Raw genomic sequence first — 20,507 nt, 5'->3', positions numbered from 1 at the left:
CTTGTTTTTTTGGGACAACTCACATAAAGAATATATTCATCGTTTGATCATCATTTTGCTCTTGATGCAATGATCATCTCGCTATGATGTTACAACAGGACACAGTGCGTACACTTAACTCACGAATACATCAATCAAGAGAAGGGTAAAACTAAACACCCGAAGAAGATTAAGTTATGGTGGGTGTGCCAGACTTGATCATAGCCGCTTGGGGCAAATTAACTGCACATCACTGCATATTTCTCTTCTTTGCTATCTCATGCAGTGAGCACTTCACCTGAAACCTGTGCCTGGCAACTATTTATGCTTGCGCTACCTGTCGGGTACCACTGTAGATTTTGCCAGCTTCTCCTTTCCTTTCACTTCTGTTATTTTAGCCGTTTTGGTTCCCTCGGATCTGTGCTTTAGCGTGCCTCTTCTGCATATCTGGTCCATTGCTTTCTTGTAGGCTTCAACCCTAGTCCAGGATCAAGGTTGTATTCCTGGTCTTTTTTGAGTTCGTCAAAGCATGACTTATTGAAGAGGCAAATGAGCAACCATTTATGTGTAAATGTCTAGAACGATTAGATCACGGTTATGGTGACATTGCGGTATCATATCCTGTTGCTCATTGTTTAGTGATCTCTACCTTTAGCTGTGCTTTCTAAACATATGACAAATTGACAAACTCTGAGGGCTTGGGTTCATGGACCTTTATGGCTGGAACAGTATCTGCCACTCTCCTCTGTAACACCTTCCTGGGGTACTGGGATAACAGTGGGACATTGCGTGTTGGCTCGGAGTTTATGGGAAGATCAGGATTGGTGTCGGATCAAAAAGGACATCTGTGGGTTCTTCCATATAGAAGCGGGACGGCAGATGGGAGGGAATGAAGAATAGATTTTCTTTCATGATAGTAAACATTTTTTATGGCATTTTTTACTAGTTCTGTCAAAGTAAGTTTTCTTCCCATATTTTTTGGGCCAAAAAGTTGGTAAACATTATGGTTACCATTTTCGCCTTGTTGCATTTTAACAAACTGGAGATAATTCTGACTTTAATGTCTTGCGCAAAGGAAGTACATTTTTTTTTGCTGTATTAACCACATAGGACTGGCAATTCAAAACCTTTATTGAATAAGCAAACGGCGAGGTCTGATATGTATATTAATCAAAGAGAGAGACGGGGCCTCTGGTACCCACCCGTTTGCAGCCTTGAGGGCAAATGCGTCCCTCACCTTACAGAAGTTACCGTGTCCATTAAGTGTGTGGACAAGTAAATATAGTGTCTATTGTTTTTCTTTTTGCAATCGACCCCATGTGTTTGTTTTCATTCTCACTTTATTGCTTTCGTTTGATGTTTTTATATTCAACACTGAAATTAGGGACATAGTAAAAAGACAAAAATATACTTACCGTGGAATACAGCATTATAAAGACAGCAGGTCCACCAAAGCAGCATGCAGAGCCAGAGAGAGGGGTGGGGGAGGAGAGCAGGGGGAAGAGATAAGTAGACCAGAGAGGGTGAAGAGAGTGAATGGACAGATGGAGAGGGAAGGAGAGAGACAAAGGAGAGGGAAAGAGAGATAAGGGCTGGAAAATGGTAATGGGGCCTTACATCACCTCTCTCCTCTTGAGCATGTACAATACAGAGTGGCAGTGTGACAAGCAAACAGTGCTTCCAAGCAGGCTGATATAACCTTAATGGCACATCTCAGCACAGGAAATACCAACACTTCATATAAGGCTGCTGTTCATCCAATGGCAAAGCACTGACAGGTTCCGATAGTCTCAGTAGAGCCCGAGGAATGGACGGGCATAGCCTGAACTCATGCTACTGAGCAGGTAGGTGGTGGACAAAGTAAGAATCATGCACTGCTGTTAAGGATTTCATGCCATATTTCTTTTGATGCAGACATTTCTGATTAGCTGTGCATCACTGGTACCTGGGACTGCCTCAGTCCTACAGGTCTTTCAGAGGCATTGGCTGTCTATAAATCTCTTAATTTATGTATTGGATAGCCCTCGTAGATGTAACATTCTCCACTGTCAGAATTCTAGAAAAAATAGTTCAATAGGTTGAACAACGGGTAGAGAGATAGAGTACCGTTTTCTGTCATCTCTGTACTTAGCATTACTATTCAGTGCTACGGTCTGTTCTGAAGCTCCAATTAGTGTTAATTAGCAGTTCCTTTTCCATCAGGTGTTGATTTTATGTAGCACCATATATTTTTGCATAGTTTAGGGGAGAAAGCATAGATCAGTGAAAAGGCAGCTGTTTTCCTATTTCATTCTCTGCCATGGGTTTTTAGGGTAGGCTTTATAATTTGAGAAAGTGTAAATAGTGTCTTGTTGAAAGGAGATATTCACTCAATCAATCAATCAATCAATCAATCAATCTGGATCTGTATAGCGCGGCTAATCACCCGTCATGTTATCCATGCACAGAGGGCACTGCTGCAGGGGGTCAGTCGAACAGTCAGGTCTTGAGTCCTTTTCTGAATTCCAGTAGAGAAGATGAAGTCCGTAGGTGAAGGTGGAGGACAATCCAGGACTTCAAGGTGAGGGAGGAGAAGCAGCTTCTTCCACTGTTGCTGCAGTGGGTGAGGGCATGGTGGGTGAGGCTGAGGGAAGCAGAACGCAGGTGTCTGGAGGAAAGGTGGAAGTCCAGACGGTGGTTAATAAAGACTGGACACTGGTTGTGGAGGGCTTTAACGGTATGGATCAACATCTTGAATCGTTATCTCTTCTGAATGGGGACCCAGTGGAGCTTCTTGAGGTGACGGGTGATGTGGGTCCTTTTAGGGAGGTCTAGGATGAGTCTGGCCCCTGAGTTCTGTATTGTTTGAAGTCTTTTGAGGAGGAGCGAGGTGATTCCTACATAGAGTGCGTTGCTGTAGTCGAGTGGGCTGGTGACCAGGTCTAGTGTGACGGTGCTTCTGGTGTCGATTAGGCCTGGGCGAAGCTCGTGAAAATTCCCTCCACCGAGTTCTGCAGAGTTACAGAAAAACTCCTCAGAATTCTGCCGCGTTTCACGAGCGGGCTGAATATTGCTCAGCCACCCCTAATGAGTAGAGGAACTGCAATTACCTACTGTCCATCAACTGTCAATTAAAACAAGTCCCCAATGACCCTCCTGTGCTGAATACATCATGCCTACCTTTGCCGGCAGTCATGGCGGGCAGCTCTTTGGATGTGTAAGTGGCAGTGTGGGTCAAAAGTACAGCAAATGCCTTCAGATCCAACCCGTTCCTCCTCGCCTCCCTCCTCCAAAAAGATGACTCTACTGGCAGCACCGGAGACAAGTGCTCCACCCTTCTCAAAATAAAAGTGCATGGCAGGCTCATCCATGAAGCCATACTCCTACCAACACCCGCTCTGTGACTGTGCATGGCCCAGCAGAGGGTGGTGCAGTAGTGGCAAACAAACAGAATTGCCAGGCGTGCTGTCCCCTTTACTGAATGTGCACTGCTAGGGCTCAGGAGGTCTGCATGTGTGGATATGTTTGGGGTGCTAGCAGTGGTTCAGTCCAGCAAAGTCAGGGATCGGCTTTCATAAGTAACACGCATTGGTGTGAAAAGCAGAATCTGAATAGGTGGGTCTTCTATGACGGGCCGGCACACACTGCAAGGTGAGAATGGTTTCCTTGAGCGTTGATTGTTTCAATGTATATATTTAGTAGTTCAAAGCTACACTGAGGCTGGAATGAGCCTGCTCCATTACCACTGGGTTGGCCGTCATTATGCATGCTCTCCTCTGGCAGCCTGCCTTGCCCCCACTTGCAGCACAGGTGCCCTCTTTTCGCAGCACTGAGGCCTACACCTGGCTAATCCAGCAGAAGAGGGTTCCCCTCTAGGTTCCAACAAAGAAACCTATGACGATTCCATTCAAGTCCCCTGCCATCCACAAAATTCCATCACCATCCACCCAGCAGTTTGCCATCCCAATGCTCTATATCAAGTTTGAAAACTCCTGCCAGTCCTGACACACACTGTGCTTTTATAGCTTGTGCATTCTGTTGGACACAGCCTCATGGCGTGGTCGACCCCTTCCGCATGGCAGGCCCCGGACGACATCGGGCCTCCGGCGACCTGCTGTCGACCCCCCTAACACGAACATTCACGAACCCTCGGCGAGAGCAGCCTCCCCGGCAACCTACGGTTCTCCCCCTTCCTGGTACCCCGGCGGTCCCCACTCATCAACGCTACCGGACGGTCGCCCATGCCAGGCCACCATGCCCGGCCCGACGCCATCTTGGGGCCATCACGTCCCGAGCACGTGGCCGCAGCCTTCCCTGGGCTCGGCCCAGCAAGCCCCGACATCGAGGCACCAAGATCCTTCCAGGTGGTTGAGTGGCCACTTGGCGGATCCTGGAGAAGGGGAGTTTCGATGGGCCTCCAGCCGTCCCCGGACGCCTGGTATAAATCGCCCTCCAGCCTCCCTGGGCGCTGGCTCCACCCCCCTGCTGGGTGTCTGGACACCTTCATCCCGGCCCCTCTGAACCCCAGGCGCAAGGGTCCGGACATCAAAGGACTCCAGTCCTATATCTGGGCCAGCCCTGGATTGGAACTTCAGTTGTATCTTGGAGTCGAAGCCCTGCTGACCTCGTCGCGGCTGATCCTGATCCGAACTCATGCACCTGGAACCTTCGAGGCCTTGCTGACGCTGTCGCAGCCTGACCGAACTGAACCACCTTTGAGGCCCTGCTGACGCTGTCGCGGCCTGACCAAGCTGAACCATCTTCGAGGCCCTGCTGACGCTGTCGCGGCCTGACCTACCTGAACCACCTTCGAGGCCCTGCTCACGCTGTCGCGGCCTGACCCAGCTGAACCACCTTCGAGGCCCTGCTGACGCTGTCGCGGCCTGACCCCTTGAACTATTCACGCACCCGTTGGTGCCGAGACTGTCCCGCTACCCCCTATCCCCGAAACCAAGACTTTACGGATTCCTCGATCCCTGCCTGCTATCCTGCCAAGAACTTGCCTTAATTACTTATATAAAGATTCTTGTGAATATTCCTCCTGTGTGGTGTCCATCTGTAAGTAGTGTGATTGCTCTGCTGTTACGATTGTAGGAGAGGAGCCTCACCAAGGAGGCCTCCCTACGGCGCTCGGCCTATTCTATACCGAGAGGTGGGTCTCGGGGCGGGCAGTCAGACACCTTCTGTCTCCCCTGGGATCGCCTTTCCAACATTGGTGGCAAGCGACGGGATCCGAGCCCACGCAAATCGTACAGCAAGTAACACGTCACTACTAACAGAGACCCACCACCACGATGACTACTAAGGAAGCCGGAACGACCACAGAGTTCCAGAAGGAACGATTAGAGGAGTACACCCATAAAGAACTTAAACAATTTTGCAAAGACTTGGGTATCGCTACCACCGGACTAAGCACGAAAGACGATTTCAAAGAAGCGCTGCAAACTTGGGTAGAGACCGGAGCGGCCACCCCCCAACCGAACAATGACATTGTCCTAGAAATACCCGTGAGTACCGTCGTCGCCCCCGTAGAAGCAAGAACCGACAACCGAGAACCGGGCCTCTCCCACGAAGACGCCCGGGAGCGAGAGAGGAGTCGGCTCCATGAACTCGAGCTCGCCCGACTCCGACTGGACGGAGAACTCCAATTAGCAGAGAAAAAAATGGCCCTTGAGCAACGACGACTAGAGGGAGATCTGGAAGAAAGACGAAGGCAAAGGTAATTGGAAGAAAAGAAGCTCACGTATGAACACGAGCGTGGCTCAAAGAACTAGAGATCAAAGCCAAGATAGAAGAAGCTGATGCTGCAGTAGCCCGTCACCCCCCACCTCCTGCCGACCCGAAGGTCCACATCCCGAAGGATATCGTCAAGGAGTACTACAAAAATGACGATATCCAGCAATGGTTCAAAGCGTACGAAGTTGCCATGACCGCGCACCGCATCCCGCGGAAAGACTGGGGTGCCGGCTTATGGGGGAGATTCGTCAGCGAAGGAAGAGACACCCTGCTGGATCTGGCCGAGGACGTGATGTCCTCCTATGACCACATGAAGGACGCCCTGCTCGTCCGGTATGGCCTCACCCCCGAGATGTACCGGCAGAGATTCAGAGACTGCACAAAAATCCCCGGTACAACGTGGATGGAGTACGTAAACTTTTATAGCAGGGCCCTGGAAGGATGGATAAAGGGCAGCAAAGTGGCCACCTACGAGCAGCTGTTCGACCTTATCGTTTGGGAGCACCTCTCCAACAACTGCTTTGTCGAGCTCAGACAGCATCTACTCGACAGCAAGCTGACCGAGCCCCGAAAACTCGCCGTCGAGGCTGATCGATGGGTGAGCACCCGGGTCCCCCGGACCCGATAGGAGAAACAGGACCGCACGGCCGGGGGCACCCCCGCCAGCGAGGCGGCGGAGGAGGCCAGAACCGGAGCCGAGACTTTCCACCGGCACCGGGCCGGAGTCCACCTCGGGGGTCCCCCCAGAATAACCCTTCACCGCCCCTGATCAGAAGAGGGACCCCCCCAGCACGGCCGGGGCCCCGCCCGAACATTACTTGCCACAGATGCCAGCGGCCAGGTCACTATGCCAGTGACCCCCTCTGCCCCATGAACCAGCGTCCCGGCACCACTGGGCCTCCGACCCGCCAGTTCGCTGCTGCAGCCCTGGGAGAAGGGGGAGAAGAGGACGAAGAGGTCTACGAGGAAGATCAGATAGAATATAAACCGGCCGCCATGGCCCTAGCCTGCCTGGGCCAAAGAGACATGGTCCCCCAGGCCCCGCTACCGAGCAACACTCGAAAGTACCGTCAGTGGGTCCACATCAATGGACGGCGGACCGAAGCCCTCCGAGACACGGGAGCCAGTGTGACGGCCGTCCGCTGCCACCTGGTGACCCCCGAACAGATCATACCAAACGTACGATGCCCCGTGAGGGCCGCCGACAACTCCGAAACTCTATGCCAGATGGCCCGAATCCCCTTCGAGTGGGGGGGAGTGTCGGGCACCCTCAAGGTGACCATCCGGGACGACGCCCCCGTAGACTGCCTCCTTGGAAACGACCTCGAGAGCTCGCCCTGGGCCCAAGTCGAGCGGAGGGAGCACCTCGGGATGATGGGACTACCAGAGTGGGTCTGCGCGACGACCCGATCTATGGCGGCCCGAGCCCCGGCGGCGACCGAGGCCGCCCCAACAGAAGAGCCGGGGTGGCCCGAGCCACCACCCCCCGCAGACCACGAAGAATCCGACTCCGAGCCCCGACCATCGGAGCCCGACCGCGGAACCGGACCCAAGCTCAGCGACATACCCGAACTAGCCCAATGGCGCCAAGAGGGTGGTCCCACCCGAGAACAATTCCGGCAGGAACAGAAGACCTGCCCTTCCCTCGAGGGGACCCGCCAGCAAGCCACTGCCCAAGCTACCGGGGACACCTCGGGGTCCCACTGGGTCTACTGGGACCACGGCCTCCTATACAGTGAACAGAAAATTGCTGAGCTGGGGGCCAGCCGAGTGTTAGTGGTCCCCCTACGATTCAGAGACTTCCTTTTGAACCTGGCACACGATGTGCCCCTCGCCGGGCACCTGGGACAGGACAAAACCTACAGTCGCCTGGTGACCCACTTCTATTGGCCCAGAATGCGCAACGATGTGCACAACCACTGCCGCACCTGCCCAACCTGCCAAGCCAGCGGAAAGAGCGGGGGAAGGTGAAGGTCCCGCTCCAACCCTTTCCAGTAGTGACCACCCCCTTCGAGCGAGTGGGGATTGACATTGTGGGGCCTCTGGACCCCCAAACCTCGCAGGGGCATCGCTTCATCCTTGTCCTGGTGGACCATGCCACCCGCTATCCCGAAGCCATCCCCCTCCGAACAATCACGGCTCCCGTGGTGGGCCGAGCCCTGATGGGGATCTTCTCCCGAGTGGGGTTCCCCCGAGAGGTCGTGAGCGATCGGGGCACAAACTTTATCTCGAAATATATGCGGTCCCTGTGGCAACAGTGCGGGGTCGCATACAAGTTCACCACCCCGTATCACCCCCAAGGAAATGGGCTTGTGGAGCGGTTTAACCGGACACTCAAGGGGATGATCCAGGGCCTAGAAGAGCCCCTCGCCGCAAATGGGATGTTCTGCTGCCGTGCCTCTTGTTTGCCTATCGGGAGGTACCGCAGAAGTCCCTGGGGTTCAGCCCCTTTGAGCTCTTATACGGCCACCCTGTTCGAGGTCCTCTCAGCCTGGTCAAGGAAGGCTGGGAAACTACAGTCCAAGACGCGCCGCCGGACGTCTACCGGTACCTCCTGACCCTCCGAAACCAGACTCGGAAGTTCCGGGCCCTTGCCGAGGCCAACCTAGAGGCCAGCCAGGAGGACATGAAGCGCTGGTATGATCAGAACTCTTCATCCATCGAGTTTGAGCCGGGCCAGCAGGTCTGGGTCATGTCCCCCGTCGAACCTTGTGCCCTCCAGGACAAATGGTCGGGCCCCTTCAAAGTGATCGAGCGCAAGAGCCCCGTCACCTACCTCGTGGACCTGGAGTCTCCCCGGAACCCCCTCCGGGTTCTACACGCCAACCGGCTCAAGCCTCACTTCGCCCGCACCGAACTAAGCCTACTGCTAGCAACCGACGATGGGGCCGAAGATGACTCCGAGCCCTTGCCCGACCTCCTAACGTGCGCTGAGAAGGACGGTTCCGTCGAGGGGATATCTCTCTCCCCCGACCTGACCCCCGCGCAACGCAGAGACTGCCAAGAACTGTTGGGGCAATTCACGGACCTGTTCTCCCTCACCCCCGGGGTTACCCAGTGGTGTGTCCACGATGTCGACACCGGGGACAGCCAACCAGTGCGACACCGGGCCTACCGAGTCCCCGACCGAGTTCGGACTTGCATCCAAACAGAAGTTACCAAGATGCTGGCCCTGGGGGTGGTCGAACCCTCCGACAGTCCATGGGCCAGCCCGGTTGTCCTGGTCCCCAAGGCCGCCGCCCCTGGCGACCCGCCAGAACTCAGGTTCTGTGTCGACTACCGGGGACTGAACGCGGTTACCAAAACCGACGCACATCCCCTCCCCCGGGCCGACGAACTAATCGACCGCCTGGGAGCCGCCAAGTACCTCAGTACCTTCGACCTCACAGCCGGGTACTGGCAGATCGGCCTCACCCCTGGCGCCCAGGAGCGTTCAGCCTTCTCCACCCCCGATGGTCACTTTCAGTTCAAGGTGATGCCCTTCGGCATGAAAAACGCCCCGGCCACTTTCCAGAGACTAGTAAACAAGGTGCTGGCGGGGTTGGAAGGATTCACTGCCGCCTACTTAGACGACATTGCCGTGTACAGCCTCCACTGGGCGGAGCACCTGAAGCACCTCTGGGAGGTCCTGACGGCCCTCCAACTGGCCGGACTAACTGTGAAAGCCAGCAAGTGCCAGATAGGCCAAGGGTCCGTGACCTATCTGGGACACCAAGTGGGGAGCAGCCAAGTGGCTCCCCTCCAGCCTAAGATTGACGCCATCATAGCCTGGGAGCCCCCAGTCACCCAGACCGCCGTCCGAGCCTTCCTGGGGCTCACTGGATATTATCGGCGCTTCATCAAAAACTATGGGAGCATTGTGGGGCCCCTCACAGAACTGACTTCGAAGAACCGGCCACAGAAAGTACAATGGACACCCGCGTGTCAGGTGGCCTTCGAGACTCTAAAGACGGCCATGTGCACCGCCCCTGTGCTCCAGGCCCCCGACTACAGCCGAGAGTTTGTAGTCCAGACCGACGCCTCGGAGCACGGCATCGGGGCGGTCCTCTCCCAGATTGACCCCAAGGGGGTTGACCATCCTGTGGCCTTCATCAGCCGGCGGCTGCTGGCCAGAGAACAACGATGGAGCACCATCGAGAGAGAGGCCTTCGCCGTCGTGTGGGCCCTCAAGAAACTCAGGCCCTACCTCTTCGGCACCCACTTCCGGGTGCAGACCGACCACCGGCCCCTACGGTGGCTGATGCACATGCGGGGCGAAAACCCGAAGCTGTTGCGATGGTCCATCTCCCTCCAAGGGATGGACTTCACTGTGGAACATCGCCCTGGCAACGACCACGCCAACGCTGATGGCCTGTCCCGGTTTTTCCGCCTCGATGAAGAGAATACCCAGGAAGATGGGTGACTCTCCCCGCCTTCAGCTGGGGGGGACGTGTGTTGGACACGGCCTCATGGCGTGGTCCGACCCCTTCCGCATGGCGGGCCCCGGACGACATCGGGCCTCCGGCGACCTGCTGTCGACCCCCCTAACACGAACATTCACGAACCCTCGGCGAGAGCAGCCTCCCCGGCAACCTACGGTTCTCCCCCTTCCTGGTACCCTGGCGGTCCCCGCTCAACAACGCTACCGGACGGTCGCCCATGCCAGGCCACCATGCCCGGCCCGACGCCATCTTGGGGCCATCACGTCCCGAGCACGTGGCCGCAGCCTTCCCTGGGCCCGGCCCAGCAAGCCCCGACATCGAGGCACCAAGATCCTCCCAGGTGGTTGAGTGGCCACTTGGCGGATCCCGGAGAAGGGGAGTTTCGATGGGCCTCCAGCCGTCCCCGGACGCCTGGTATCAATCGCCCTCCAGCCTCCCTGGGCGCTGGCTCCACCCCCCTGCTGGGTGTCTGGACACCTTCATCCCGGCCCCTCTGAACCCCAGGCGCGAGGGTCCGGACATCAAAGGACTCCAGTCCTATATCTGGGCCAGCCCTGGATTGGGACTTCAGTTGTATCTTGGAGTCAAAGCCCTGCTGACCTCGTCGCGGCTGATCCTGATCCGAACTCATGCACCTGGAACCTTCGAGGCCCTGCTGACGCTGTCGCGGCCTGACCGAACTGAACCACCTTCGAGGCCCTGCTGACGCTGTCGCGGCCTGACCGAACTGAACCACCTTCGAGGCCCTGCTGACGCTGTCGCGGCCTGACCAAGCTGAACCATCTTCGAGGCCCTGCTGACGCTGTCGCGGCCTGACCTACCTGAACCACCTTCGAGGCCCTGCTGACGCTGTCGCGGCCTGACCCCTTGAACTATTCACGCACCCGTTGGTGCCGAGACTGTCCCGCTACCCCCTATCCCCGAAACCAAGACTTTACGGATCCCTCGATCCCTGCCTGCTATCCTGCCAAGAACTTGCCTTAATTACTTATATAAAGATTCTTGTGAATATTCCTCCTGTGTGGTGTCCATCTGTAAGTAGTGTGATTGCTCTGCTGTTACGATTGTAGGAGAGGAGCCTCACCAAGGAGGCCTCCCTACGGCGCTCGGCCTATTCTGTACCGAGAGGTGGGTCTCGGGGCGGGCAGTCAGACACCTTCTGTCTCCCCTGGGATCGCCTTTCCAACACATTCTGTCTTAAAAATTTAAATACAAGTCCCTGAATGCAAAGTTCTGTCAGCAAAAAGGACTGGTGGGACCCAATAAGTAGGACACACAGGGTCTCTGTAGTGGTTAGAGTTTTGAGCAGCTGTGTGTAGTGGGCCATCACCAGCAAGTGTGTAGTACAGAGTGCAGTACGGTACATGCTTTGGTTCTACCACACAACTCCTCCTTCTTTTACCAGAGTTTCGCCTTTTGAACTTTTGAGAGGCAGGCAGCCTTCATCCAAAATTTGGCCAGGATGGATGTCAAAATGGGACAAGATGAATGTTATGGATGATATGGATGATATGGGTGAGTTTGTCAGGAATTGGTGGAACATTGCCAGAGTGGTAACGTTGAAGAATGAGCAAGAGTGTGGTAAAAGAACCAGTATTGATGGGAATGAGGAGAGCTACATTAATAATAATTGTTTTGGCTCAGTATCGGAATGGGTGAAGGTGGCCCCGTTCGACCACATAGGAGCAAGCGTCACTGCAATGTTCAGATGAGATTTCACTGAAATTATTTATCTTAGTTTTCCTTGCTATATATACATGCATGTTGGTTTTTAGGTCTCGGCCTATTCCCATTCCGCAGGAATGGAATAGGACGAGTCTATAGCAGTGAAACCAAGAGTTAAACTAAGCTCTCCCAAAGAGGTTTTTCATGAGTGCATGTGCTCTCGTGCACGAGCTTGCCCGAGCCTTCCTCCTGCCAGCAGCATTTCTCCTCCCCTTACCATTTGCTCCTGTGCTTCCCCGCCCACTGCTTCACACTTCATTCTCCGAGAGCTTCAAAGCTCCCCTGGGCTTCTTCCTAGATCAGGATTATGCATGCCGCTCCCCCTTGTTAATTCCTTTTCGTTTTGCCTCTCTCTTTCGCAGACTCCCTTGGCCTACCTCCTCTGTCTCTCTCTGCCTGTGCTCTCCTTTTCTCTCCATCTCTCAATCCCTCCCATTTTCGATCTCTGCCTGTCTCTCTCTGTTTCCTCCCACACTCTGTCCCCATCCCTGCCACCCCTCTCTCTCCCCGAGTGTCCTCCCCTCGCCTCGCTCATTGTTGCTTCTTTTGCAGCCATTCTGTAAATCCCTCATTGATTTCCCGCTACCTCCACTTGTTTAATAGAGCGTCCATAAAAGCGGCTCTTTCCGTGCTTTTGTTGTCTTGCAGCACATGTATATTGACAACTTATCACCAGCAGAAATTACGTGATTTTCCCAGAATCACAAGATGTTGCGGAGCAGAGACTCGAGTCGGGATCTCCCACTCTCGCGTCAGCAGCGCCAAAGCCTCTCCACTAATACTTGTTTTATTTGTAATGTTTGGTTGCTCTTCGCCATATGCGCGGTTATAAAAGGGCAAGTAGGTGCCTTTGCAGAAAAAAAAATGTGAATCCGAGTAGGGCTGCTGAAGTAGAGATAAAAAAACAACGCTCTTTTGACAAGATTGCAGGGCTAGCTAGTATTGTGACGTCACCAGCACAGCTCACTTTAAACAGCTGAGCAGCATGTCAGAAGCATGCTTGTAGAAACATTGCATTTCGACCAAAAAGGTAAGTAGAAAATCATAATGTGGGCAAAGCAAACAAATGTCATGTACATTAAGGTGCTTACATATATTGCTGCCCACAGTTCCGATCATGCTCTCTATGGTGGTTCTACATATTCATTCGTAGGCGGGGCTTTAAAAGGGCAGCGAGGCCCCTTTGCAGAAAAAAACGTGACTCTGAGTCGGGCGGTTTATCATATTCCAAAAAGGTTTCTGAAGTAGAGATAATAGCAGGATGCCCTTTTGGCAAGATCACAGGGCCAGCCAGTGGTGTGACATCACCAGCGCAGCTCACTTGAAACAGCTATGTTGTTTGTCAGAAACGTTGCACTTTCAACAAGAAGGGTAACTAGGGAAACATATGTGCACAAAGCAGAAAATGATCTTGTGCACATTAAGATGCTTACAAACATGGCTTTGAAGAAATAATGAACTGCAGTAATGTTGACTATTTTCGGAAGTGGGAAAAAACAATAATTGCCATTCATGTATCTATTAACCTCCTTCTACTTTGGAAGAGTATCTTGTCAATCAGTGTTGCTTAACATTTATCATTCTAAAATGGCCACTCACACCCGGTTTTCTGAGGCAGCCCTTCTCCAGGTTAGTCCTTCTATTGTTTGCTTGTGCACTCTGGGGGCTGCTGTCACTTTGACAGCAGTGTGAGGCGCATTTTTCACCTCTAACAGTCTGGATTAATCATACATAAGCGCCTTTTGGGGTCCAGACAAACCTATTTTTATCTTTGCCGAGGTCTGTCTGTATGGGAGTAACCCAATTTTCAATGACAGCCCCGTGATTACGGGAAGGAATCACACCAACCCCCGCTTGTTAAAGAAGCGTGAGTGGTTATTCTGCACAAGAGAGGGTCTATTTCGAACATAAGACGAACTCGTCCTGCATTAAGGCACTGAACTAGGCGGGCATCTAGCTGGAGTCGTTTAAAAAAGCATGCGTCTGGCGTGGGGTCTGTGAGGTGAAAGGTCCGAGTGCTGAATTATGTTGACGTCGGAACCCACAGGGTTCCTGAGGGTTCAAGAACTACCATTGTCACCTTCAGACACAGCAAGGCCCCACCCGTTACGCAAGGCTGAAAGCAGGCTCACAGGCAGCATCTGAATGAAGAGAGGCTTAATCCCAGAAGAAAACCAGTACAAGTACGCGCCTCACCCTCACCCTCACACCCACTCACCCTCACACACCCTCACCCTTACACCCCCTCACACCCCTCACCCCCACAACCCCTCGCAACAACCCTCACCCCCACACCCTCACACCCCCTCACCCTCACACACCCCCTCACCCTCACACACCCCCTCACCCTCACACCCCCACACCCCCTCACCCTCTCACCCACTCACCCTCACACCCCCTCACCCCCTCACCCCCACACCCCCTCACCTCCACACACCCTCACCCTCACACCCCCTCACCCCCTCACACCCCCTCACCCCCTCACCCCCACATCCCCTCACCTCCACACACCCTCATCCTCACACCCCCTCACCCCCTCACACCCCCACACCCCCACACCCCCACACACCCTCACCCTCACACCTGCTCACCCTCACACCCCCTCACCCTCACACACCCTCACCCTCACACCCCCTCACCCTCACCCCCCTCACCCTCACACCCCCTCACCCTCACACCCCCTCACCCTCACACCCCCTCACCCTCACACCCCCTCACCCTCACACCCCCTCACCCACCCTCACCCTCACACACCCTCACCCTCACACACCCTCACCCTCACCCTCACATCCCCTCACCCTCACCCTCCCATCCCCTCACCCTCCATCACACACCCCCTCACACCCCCACACCCCCTCACACCCTCACCCTCACACCCTCACCCTCACACCCTCACACACACACCCTCACACCCCCTCACACCCCCACACCCCCGCACCCTCACACCCCCCTCACCCTCACACCCCTTCACCCTCACACCCCCTCACCCCCTTCACCCTCACACCCCCTCACCCACCCTCACATCCCCTCACCCTCCCTCAAACACCCTCACACACCCACCCTCACCAGCATAGAATAACAAAACATAGCATAGCATAACAAAACACAGCATAGCATAGCATAACAAAAACAAGCATAGGATAGCAAAACATAGCATAGCATAACAAAACAAAGCATAGGATAGCAAAACAAAACATAGCATAACAAAACAAAACAAAGCATAGCATAGCATAACAAAACATAGCATAGCATAACAAAACATAGCAAAACAAAACATAGCATAACATAACAAAGAATAGCAAAACAAAACATAGCATAGTATAACAAAACATAGCAAGCATAAAAAAACACAACAAAACAGCAGAACAAAACAGCATAAGATAACAAAACAGCATAACATAACAAAACAAAGCATAACAAAACATAGCATAACAAAACATAGCAAAACACAAGAAAGCATAGCATAATAAAACATAGCATAACATAACAAAACATCGCATAACAAAACAAAGCACAAAGCATAACAAAGCATAGCAAAACACAACAAAACATAGCATAGCCAAACAAAACCTATAATAGCATAGCAAAACATAGCACAGCATACCAAACAAAACAAAACATAGCATAGCATAACAAAACATAGCATAGCAAAACACAACAAAACATAGCATATCATAGCAAAACATAGCATATCATAACAAAACATAGCAAAGCATAACATAGCATAGCATAGCAAAACAGCATAGCATAGCAAAACATAGCATAGCATAACAAAACACAGCATAGCATAGCAAATCAAAGCATAGGATAGCAAAACAAAGCATAGCATAACCAAACAAAACATAGGATGCAAAACAAAACATAGCATACAGCATTACTCATCACCACCATTAAAGCATCACTCAGGGGCACCACAACATCACTATGCGCTACCACAGCATCACTGAACGCCACTGCATCACGTGTTCGCCATCACAACATCACTCAGCGCCACCACAGCATCAATCTGTGCAACCATTCAACAACAACTGGTTCAAATATGTTCTCTCGCTGTTTCAAGCATTATTACAAATATAACAAAAATATGTTAATATTTCACTTCTGTTCTTGTATTTTCGTCACAATAAAATACAGTTAACATAATCTTCACAAAAGTTATTTACTAAAGTTTAAGCTATTGCCATTTTAAATTACTATGCCTTTTATTTAAGTATTAATTATTTTAAAAAATTAAAAGCCATTGTTATTTGTAATATCAATACACACAAGACACGTACATACAACACATATTGCATTACAAATGCTATAGGTGTCACATTTGCGAAAGTTAAAACTATTGGCATTGTAAAGCTATAATTTCGCTATTTTCAAAAACAAAACATGAATAAAAAATGTGTCATTTACAATACCAATAGCTCAAACTTTCCTAATGCGAGACCTATTGCATTGCAAATGCTTGTTCTGTATGGTTATTGAGTGCATGAGATTCCAAATGGCTGTACTGTATCTTCAGGAAGAGTCTGCTGGGCTCTTTTGTTTTCAACAATGGTAATCTTTGGCTTTAGGTAAACCCAGGAGGTCAGTGTATTTTTACTGAGTATACGAACAGCTCTTGACCCCTCAATTATGGCTGTGGAAGACTCTTGCATGGTCTGTGGAGCTCAGCAGGTCACAGGCATAGATGGAGCACAGGAAGGCTCCTGCATTGATGTGCAAACTAAATTAGACATGTCTAATGTTGGCCAGTTAGGCTGGATGAGTGTAAGATTTCTAGAAGATACATGTAACAAATTTGACAGAAAATGAATCCAAATCTTACTCTTGACTTGGTGGTAATTCTGATAAGCTGGTGTGGATCAAGTTCTTCCGGATCTAAATTGGGCATCAATAAAGTAAGCTCGTCCATTGATAGAAAAAATGAAAGAGTCCTTAAAATGTTGTATTGCTCTTGTCCAGTACCCTTAGGGAATATATATATTGCAATGTTTCCCAGAATGGAGCTTGTGCTAGTACGAATGTAATAACATTAAGGCAGCTGGAAGTGCCCTTGAATTGACTAGACATGTTCCTATTTAATGTTCTACAGAATGCTGTTAGAGTGAATGCACTCCAGGCTGGTATGGAACTTTGAAAGCTACCTTTGTGCTGTGTTGTCATTCTGAGATTCGGCCAGAAGCCATCAAGGTTAGCTAGGTGGAAGTTGACTTTTACAATAATCCTTGATGCTTATTTCACAGATATCTTCTAATTGATAAATCAATCTGTTACAGGTTTCGTATGTGATTAGAGATGAGGTGGAGAAGTACAATCGGAATGGGGTAAATGCACTCCAGTTGGACCCCGCATTAAACAGGCTCTTTACTGCTGGTCGGGATTCTATAATAAGGATATGGAGTGTCAACCAACACAAGGTATGGACAGTGGAATCAAAGTTTTCATTACAAATCCACAGGTGTGATTACTGTTGATTAATTTCAGTGCACTGTACACATTGCAACGAGAGTCCGCACCTAAAACAAGTTACATCATTTCAGCTTGAAAATCAATGTAGAAGAATAAATAATAGTATCAACAAAATTTACTGCTGCAATACTTTTAAACCCAGGATGGTGTAATAACTATCACAGTCTGTACTAATGTGCATGGTGTTTCTCTTACGAGCAAAATAATATTCCGTGTGAGAAGGTTTTGAAGCCTGCATGGGAAGACTGTACTTGGAAAAAGTTGACACATGAAGCACTTGTGCCTATTCATTCACACAGACTCAGTTTTCTTGTTTGTATTGTGCGATAAAAGTTGTTTTCATTTAAAAATAACCCCTCAACCAAGTTGCACTATTCACTTTTTCTTTTAACTCCCCAGAAGGTAAAATGGTAACCCAATTCCAGTTTGGAAAAAAATATAAATTTTTAGGTCTCACCTGAGACAGCACATCTGCTGTCGCTTGCAAGATCTTTTGTTTGTTAAGAAAAAAAACCTAAAAAGGACTAAGCGCCCATTGGTTGGCTTCATTGCCTCTCATTGTGTTGCTTCTCATCGGTCCGTGCGTGCTGGCTTCCCTTCCTCTTTGTGTGCTTGTTTCTTCCCTGGAGTATGGACCAAGTACGGATCAATTTCTTTATTATTTCCTTCCGCTGTTCACACTCCGATTAAGGTACTTGCTCATTGCACCATCAGGATTCAAGCAAGCTGGGCCGAAGACGGCTGTAATGCCAGAAACCGGTCCCCGGAAGCTTGTTTCCTTCCCAGTGTAAGAATTGGCTTTTGTAGTCTGGTCTGCCCTGTTCCCATGATGCACTGGGCCAGGGACAGACTAATTTGCATACAGCCAGGTTCTGAAACTGGGATGGTGCAATGAGCTAAAAAACGGTGTTGGATCTAGCCCTGATCTCTTGACTGGGTGAGAGTACTCTGCTTAATTCAGAGACTCTGTCCATCACCACCCCTTGTTGTAAATAATTTTGTCCACCCTAAGCGTGGAAGGGTATACTCAGATGTGAGTCCCTTGCTCATTGCACCATCAGGATTCAAGCAAGCCGGGCCGAAGACGGCTGTAATGCCAGAAACCGGTCCCCGGAAGCTTGTTTCCTTCCCAGTGTAAGAATTGGCTTTTGTAGTCTGGTCTGCCCTGTTCCCATGATGCACTGGGCCAGGGACCGACTAATTTGCATACAGCCAGGTTCTGAAACTGGGATGGTGCAATGAGCTAATAAACGGTGTTGGATCTAGCCCTGATCTCTTGACTGGGTGAGAGTACTCTGCTTAATTCAGAGACTCTGTCCCTCACCACCCTTTGTTGTAAATATTTTTGTCCACCCTAAGCGTGGAAGGGTATACTCAGATGTGAGTCCCTTGCTCATTGCACCATCAGGATTCAAGCAAGCCGGGCCGAAGACGGCTGTAATGCCAGAAACCGGTCCCCGGAAGCTTGTTTCCTTCCCAGTGTAAGAATTGGCTTTTGTAGTCTGGTCTGCCCTGTTCCCATGATGCACTGGGCCAGGGACAGACTAATTTGCATACAGCCAGGTTCTGAAACTGGGATGGTGCAATGAGCTAAAAAATGGTGTTGGACTAGCCCTGATCTCTTGACTGGGTGAGAGTACTCTGCTTAATTCAGGGACTCTGTCCATCACCACCCCTTGTTGTAAGTAATAAAAATATAGCAGAGGAGGATGGGGCAAAGTAAACAATCGGACCGCGAGGGCAGTGCTTTAAGTGGGCCGGGTCCTGCCAGTGCGTTCAGCTGCAGTGGGTTACGGCCGGGTCAGATGTCTGAGCGTGGCTGGTGCATCGTAACCATTTGGGAGCTACCTTAGCCCTGTAGCAGGAATCTGTACCTACATGGCATTCCTGCAACGCTTGGAGCCATCCGATGTTGGTAGGTTGGAGCTGCCACTGTCTGTTCAGTGGGCTTGATTCACAAGAATTTTGTAAAAAGTTAGAAATCTGCATATCATTTATTTTTGCAACAATTTGCGTACATTTGAGTGATTGACATAAATTTGCAGGGGTATGTTTAGAAATCTCAGTGATTCGTAGATTTTTATGTTTACTCCTACTTCATTAAACATCGTGCTGCCTACTTGCTGCAAGACGGATAATTTGCTGGTGTACTTTTGGCAGACTTGTTTGTACATTTGTACAAAAAAACGTTTTTTCTGTTTTTCACATAAGTCACTTTCCTCTACACACCACAGATTATGATAGTGCGCCCTTGCTACTCTCACCATGCAAACACACTTTATTGTATGGATAGCTCTGTTTTTCTGGTTGGAAACGACAGGCAAATGGCTTATAAATGTGTCTGTGTTGAGGCATTTTTCTTACCCTAATTCCCTTTTCCCACTCTTACCCTACTCCTAATACTGCAGAAAGCCAGCTGGACAGATAGATTGTCCATGGATTTAAGTTCAGTTGATATGAATACATGTCCCCAGACTACTGCTATGTTGATAACGAGCTCTGAATTTACTACTGCAGTTCGGGGCTTTAAGCATTGAATTTCAGCTTGGGTGCACAGAAAAGCTTATGAATCTGACATAGTAGATCTCTTTCGGGTGTTCCCATAACTACTGGACCAATCTTTCCTGGATCTACAACGGAAGCGATCAGGAGGGCGTTCCATGAGGCTGCGTTGCGTGTCGACTGGGATGGAGCCTAAAGCCCTTGTCGGTTTCTGGTCATAGTAGGCAGTTTGAGTGTGATAGATGTTCTATGAGGAACAGGCATCTAACTTTCCATCATTACAAGGTGTATCAAAGAGCAGTTTCACTATCATTTCTGTCGCACGTGCTTGATACTAATGCATTGAGAAACTGTTTGCCGGTCAGTTAATGCATCCCCCTCCCATTCCCCTGCAGATATTGATTCGAGCGTTTGGTGAAGGACTCATAATAGAACCCCCAATTTGGGTACTGTGAATTTTTGTCCAAGTAAGTGGTCTGATTTTTTAATCTAAACGCGACTAGCGCTTGTAATTTAATTCAAATAGCAAAGCGGTAACAGGACACCTTCCGCTTTTCCCAACAGAGGTACAACTGTCTCTCTGCATGGTAGAACAGGGACCACATAACAGAACCCACCTTGAGGCTCTTGCAGACCATCGTCCAAGTAAGTTTTTTTCTGAACATCAAGGGGCCCATGCGAGTATTTAATTTGTGAACACAC

The sequence above is a fragment of the Lissotriton helveticus genome, chromosome 3_1 (assembly GCF_964261635.1).
Source record: "Lissotriton helveticus chromosome 3_1, aLisHel1.1, whole genome shotgun sequence".
Classification (NCBI taxonomy): domain Eukaryota; kingdom Metazoa; phylum Chordata; class Amphibia; order Caudata; family Salamandridae; genus Lissotriton; species Lissotriton helveticus.
The sequence above is the reverse complement of the archived record's forward strand: the minus strand, read 5'-3'. Positions refer to the sequence as shown.